Genomic DNA, 6,718 nt, shown 5'->3' on the forward strand with positions numbered 1-6,718 from the left:
AATAAGTTTCAAAATAAAAAATAAGTTTCAAAATAAAAAAAAAATAAAAAGGCATTTGATTGACTGTGTTTTCAAGTAAAAATATAGACGTTCATGTGACTTCATTTTATCATTACGGAAAGTTTGTCTTCTTAGAGAAGCGAGTTGTCAAGAATAGGATGTTGGACAAATGGCCTCGGTTACCTTGAGAAGAAGAGGGGATTGAATTAAGATACGAATATTATTCCCCAATTAAACTTTCACTCTCTCTTTTCGGATTAACAATGCACATAGGGACAACCCTTCCCTTGTGTTCAAGAATCCCCTACAACAAGAGACCCACGGTCTCTTAATCCCTTTTCAGAAGTAAGAAGAAGAGAAGAAGAAATCTCTCTTAAAAGGGATAGATTGTACAATGAAGACCAATCAAAATTCCTTATTGAATATGCAAGTGGTTGACCAAGGAATCTTTTTGAGAGGATAAGACAGTTCAGTTCAGAAAAACTCTTAATCTTTTGAGAGGATAAACTTTGTGGGCAATGAAAACTCTTGTTAGTGCTTAGCTTTACTAAGCTTTAAAAGATTGGCTAAGATTTTGTTAAAACATAAGCACTTAGACAATGAAGGAAAGCTGGAGTTGCTGCACATGATGTCCAACGTTATGTCAAGGAAATCAGATCGGGCTGCACAATGCACAAGGCAAGATAAAATGTCAAATGAAGAATTGAAGCTGCAGGATCCACGATGTCGGATACAATGTCCAGGACATCCTGCCCGAAAATGCACAAGGCAAGATAAAAGAATTGAAGCTGCAGGATCCACGATGTCGGATACGATGTCCAGGACATCTTGCCCGAAAATACTGGACACATAAATCTGTTATATCTTTAACAGATTATTGTGCAGTTAGCAAAAGATTAGATGATCTATCTTTAGGAACGAATTAAAAGATAATTAAAGTTTGAATTACAAACTAAAAGAGTTCGTTCAGGGATTAAAGATTAGAGATAAAAACTAAAAGATCAAACTGTATCTTTTAGTTCTTTAAGTGCAGATTTTTTCAGGATAATGATAGATCTCATCCAGCACAAGATGTTGCAGCCCAGATACACACACTGCTATAAAAACATGGAGGCTGCACGAGTTTCTGTACCAAGTCCGGGATTGAAGAGTTGTTTTGTGAGTTTTGGGACTTGAGTGTTTTGTGAGCCACCTTGATGGTACCCTAACATCAAGTGTTGGACCTGAGTGTGTAGAGTTGATCTCTAGTGTGTAGAGTTGATCTCTTTTGTTCAGAGAGCAATCTCTGGTGTGTATTTGATTTAATTGTAAACACGGGAGAGTGCTTGAGAGGGAGTGAGAGGGGTTCTCATATCTAAGAGTGGCTCTTAGGTAGAGGTTGCACGGGTAGTGGTTAGGTGAGAAGGTTGTAAACAGTGGCTGTTAGACCTTGAACTAACACTATTTTAGTGGATTTCCTCCCTGGCTTGGTAGCCCCCAGATGTAGGTGAGGTTGCACCGAACTGGGTTAACAATTCTCTTGTGTTATTTATTTGTTTAATCTGTTCATACACTCAGATATAATCTGCATGTTCTGAAGCATGATGTCGTGACATCCTGTACGACATCCGGGATTGGTATCAGAATTTCAATTGGTATCAGAGCAGGCACTCGAAATCACTGAGTGAGATCTAGGGAGATAAATTCTGATATGTCTCTTGGAAATTATTTTCTGAAAATCCCCTCTGGTAATCAATTACAAGACTTACGTAATCGATTACAGGTTTTAAAAATTTGAATAAAAACATTTTTAACTACTGGTAATCGATTACCAGAGAGCAAATCTCAAATTGAAATGATAGAATTCTTTGGTCAAACCTTTGTTTGTTTCAAAACTTCTTCCTAAAGATTCTAAAGAGATCAAACTTGATCATATATCTTGATTTTCTTGGATAAAACTTAGAAGCACTTGATCCTTTAGCATCATCAAGACATCAAAAATCTTGCTTCTACATAGGAATCATTTGACTTAATCCATCAACTGAAAGATCCTTCAATTATTTCTCGTCCTTGGAAAATTCTTTTTGCAAGAATCAACTGCTTCTTTCATTCTTCCTCACTACGAGGTCGTGAAAACAAGACAACAATTGGTACCTCTAAGCCCTACACTGGGGCAACGAAAGGCACCATGCAAAAACTTCAAGCGAACCTAGGGGCAGATTAGAAGTTCTCACCCAATAGGTTCCCTCCTACAAGGTCATGACGAAAGGCAACGATTGATACCTCAAAGCCTTACACTGGGGCAATGAGGGGCACCGTGCATGAGCCTCAAGTGAACATAGGGGCCGATCAAAAGTTCTCACCCATCGATGTTTTTAACAAAAAAAAGGGGGGACAAACCCTAGGATTTCAATGGATTGATCAAACATCAAACGACTCCATTGCCGTTGCTCCAAAATGGTCAAGTGACTAAATCAAAAAGAACATACACTTTGAGGGAGTTCCCGGAGAGATTTGCAAAAGATAGGATAAGGTCGCATGAATTATCACCTCTTTCAAAAGGACAGTCAATCTATGTTTTCCAAAAAAAAAAAAATCAATCAAATCAAAATCAAAATCACAAAATAGGGAAAGAATGTCATGAACATTGTACAACTTTCCATTACATTGCATTGTTTCATATGAAGTCCGCAATTACCAAATTTCACGACAAAGGTTGCATGCATCTGCATCCCTAAAAATTATGTTAACTGCATAGATTTCCTACATCTAATGTCCAAATCTTGTGGATTTGGGATGACCGGCCCTCTCGATGAGTCGATCTCTTGCTTTCTCATAAGGGTGGACCCATGGGTACTTGTACCTATCACCTTTAGAGGACTACACGTCCTCGCCTTGAGAGGACTACATGTCCTCGCCTTGAGAGGGCTACACGCCCTCACCTTGGGTACTAGTTACCCTCACCGTTGAGAGGACTACACGTCCTCGCCTTGAGAGGACTACACGTCCTCACCATCAGAGGGCTGCACGCCCTCCCCTCCAGAGGACTACATGTCCCCGCCTTGAGAGGGCTACACGCCCTCACCTTGGGTACTAGTTACCCTCACCGTTGAGAGGACTACACGTCCTCCCCTTGAGAGGACTACACGTCCTCACCATCAGAGGGCTGCACGCCCTCACCTCCAGAGGACTACATGTCCTCGCCTTGAGAGGGCTACACGCCCTCACCTTGGGTACTAGTTACCCTCACCGTTGAGAGGACTACACGTCCTCGCCTTGAGAGGACTACACGTCCTCACCATCAGAGGGCAGCACGCCCTCACCTCCAGAGGACTACATGTCCTCGCCTTGAGAGGGCTACACGCCTTCACCTTGGGTACTAGTTACCCTCACCGTTGAGAGGACTACACGTCCTCGCCTTGAGAGGACTACACGTCCTCACCATCAGAGGGCTGCAAGCCTTCACCTCCAGAGGACTACATGTCCTCGCCTTGAGAGGGCTGCACGCCCTCACCTTGGGTACTGGTTACCCTCACCGTCGAAGGACTACACGTCCTCGCCTTGAGAGGACTACACGTCCTCACCATCAGAGGGCTGCACGCCCTTACCTCCAGAGGACTACATGTCCTCGCCTTGAGAGGGCTACACGCCCTCACCTTGGGTACTAGTTACCCTCACCATCAGAGGGCTGCACACCCTCACCTTCAGAGGACTATAAGTCCTCGCCTTGAGAGGGCTACACGCCCTCACCTTGGGTACTAGTTACCTTCACCTTCAGAGGACTACACGTCCTCGCCTTCAAAGGGTCATGTACCTTCAACTTCAGAGGACTACACGTCCTCGCCGTCAAAGGGTCATGTGCCTTCACCTTTGTAGGGCTACACGCCCTCACCTTCAGAGGACTACACGTCCTCACCTTTAGAGGACTACACGTCCTCGCCATCAGAGGACTACATGTTCCCCATTTTCAAAGGGGGGCATGCCCTCACCTTTAGAGGATTGCACGTCCTTGCCATCATAGGACTACACTCCCTCGCCTTCGAAAGGCGACACGTCCTGAACTTCAGAGGGCTACACGCCCTCGCCTTTAGAGGACTACGCGTCCTCACTTTCAGTGGGCTCCATATCCACACCTTAAGATAATTTAAGGTCCTCTGTCCTTAAATGCTTAACCGAGACTTGCACTCCCGGTTAAGGGACCAGTAGTTTCCTTTTAACGGTTCCTGGGCCACCCCCTGATATTGGAGGAGGGCCAACTGTGCGAGCACAACCAGAGAGGGAGGCTATCACACAGCTACTATGCATACTGGGGCAAGATTTCACCCGTGCCGCTGCAAAGAGACGAGTGCGGATCATGCGCACCAACATGACCACTCTTATACAGATATAGATGACATTGCTACTTAGCAACATTCTGCCCAGCGACCGCATTGCCAATCTCCCCCTGCAAAAGTATCAGTTGGTCTGTGTCGTCCCGACGTGGGTAAGTATGCATATGGTTCAACTGATTTCTGATACCATTTATTTGTTTGCAGGGATCGCACCCACAAAGACACCCAGTGAACCTGAAGAAGTCCAACAGGGCCCTGGGGTTTCCAGCTCTGGTTACGGGCCTCTATCAGTCCTACGGGGTGCCCGTACCCCCCCGGCAAGGTCACATCATCATAGGTAAGTATGCACATCGCTCAACTGATTTCTGATTTCATCTATTGTTTGCAGGGATCACGACTGCAAGACACCTAGTGGACCCGAAGAAGTCCAACAGGGTCTTGGAATTGTCAAGCTCTAATTACGGGTCTCTGTCAGTTCTACGGAGTACCTGTCACCTCCAGCAAGGGCATCAGGCCCCCTACTAATCGAGCTTTCATCAAGAAGTACTGCGCCCCAGACAGGCGCAGGGCGAAACACCACAGCAGCATTGGGATGGTCGGCAGCGGGAAACAGACGCACCGCCATCACCTCTAGAGTTCACCTCTGCTCATCCACAAAAAGGTTTGAGTATTGCCTACACAACATGGCCGACCAATAGGCGACCAAGTCCAAAGCCAAATGTAAGAAAAGTACTAGGTCAGTGACCGACAAGTCATAAGGCGTCCAGCTAAAGACGTTAAAGAAGCGCTACTAAGAGGCAACCTAGTACCTTTTGAATCTATGCTTGTTATTTGATCACTTTTTATAGTAGGACGCACCAAGTTGCTCATGATCCTAAGAATTTAAATAAAACGAGCACAAGCTCGAAAGGTAGTCATACCTCACAAAATATATGTATGCGTGTTTAGGTAGTGAAAAATACCTTAGATATGCATGTATGTAATTTAGGTAGCAAACAACTACCTCACAAAATATATATATGTATGCTTAGGTAGAAAGATACCTTAGATATGCATGTATGTAAACAAAAACACACTTCACAAAATGTATATATGTATGTTTAGGTAGAGAGATACCTTAGATATGCATGTATATAGCAAAAAGATACCTCCCAAAATATATATATGTATGTTTAGGTAGCAAGATACCTTGGATATGCATGTATATAGCAAAAATACCTCACAAAAATATGCACATGTTTAGGTAGCAAAATACCTCATGAAAAAAAAAAAGAAAAAAACAAACAAGAAAAAGAAATAAACAAATGATAATGAAAAAAAAAAAAGGAGAAAAAAGGAAAATAAGTTGTCAAGCTGAAAAACCAACATGCTTTTGAAAAGAGATGACTTCCAACTTTTCTTTGAAAAAAATTCACTGATCATAACTAGTTTTTGAAAAAATGTGTATACACCTGAAGGGTGAATGCTGTGAAGATTTTCCCAGACGCCCAAAATGGACTCGGATGAATGCACAAATTGATAAAAGAACATATTTTGGAAACGTTGGGTTGACTAAAATAGAGGAAATGAATCCTGAGCCCTAGCATCACATGACCATAAAAATTTGACACTTGAGTGTCCACATAGGTGCATGCATGACCAGTTTTGCATAAAGTTTCCAAATCATCATTTTTGCATTTGTGTCATGGAAATAATGTGGGGCATCCCTTTTATCCTTGAACCAAACCAAACCCTGACATGTATCATGTCTAGCCATTCCACAAGCTTTGAGCCAAAATCCTGACTCACCATAAACCTTGACCCAGGGTGAGAATGTCAATCCTTACCCTCGGAAGCAAAAAAAGAATAGAGGGGAAATTTCCAATCAAAGAAAAAGAGAAGGAAAATTTCCAATGAAAGCAAAAAAAGAAAAGAAGGAAAATTCCCCAATCAAAGAGTGGGAGAAAGCAAAAAAAGAAAAGAAGGAAAATTCCCCAATCAAAGAGTGGGAGAAAGCAAAAAGAAAAGAAAGGAAAATTCCCAATCAAAGAATGGGAGAAAGTAAAAAAGGAAGAAGAAGAAGGAAAGAAAGCTCCTCATCAAGGATCAAAAGAAAACAGAAGAAATGTGCAGAGAGGTCTTTGGACCGGACAATATCTGAACAATACAGAATTGCCACCAAATGAACGAAAAAAGAAGGAAAGGGAACCACGACCTAAAATAGTCTTCTCCCTTTGATTACCAACCAAAATCCCGTGCGCTAGCGACCTTTTTTTCTCGCCCCGCACTAAACAAAAAAAAACAGAAAAAGAAAAAGCCAGAAAAATCAAAAGCCAAAAACACACAAAAGCCGAAAGAAGAAACCACTAAAAGAACTCATTCCCAAGGGAAGTCCTATTTGATCCATGATCACGCATGTAATTTTTGAT

Source organism: Glycine max, chromosome 9 (assembly GCF_000004515.6).
Source record: "Glycine max cultivar Williams 82 chromosome 9, Glycine_max_v4.0, whole genome shotgun sequence".
Lineage (NCBI taxonomy): Eukaryota > Viridiplantae > Streptophyta > Magnoliopsida > Fabales > Fabaceae > Glycine > Glycine max.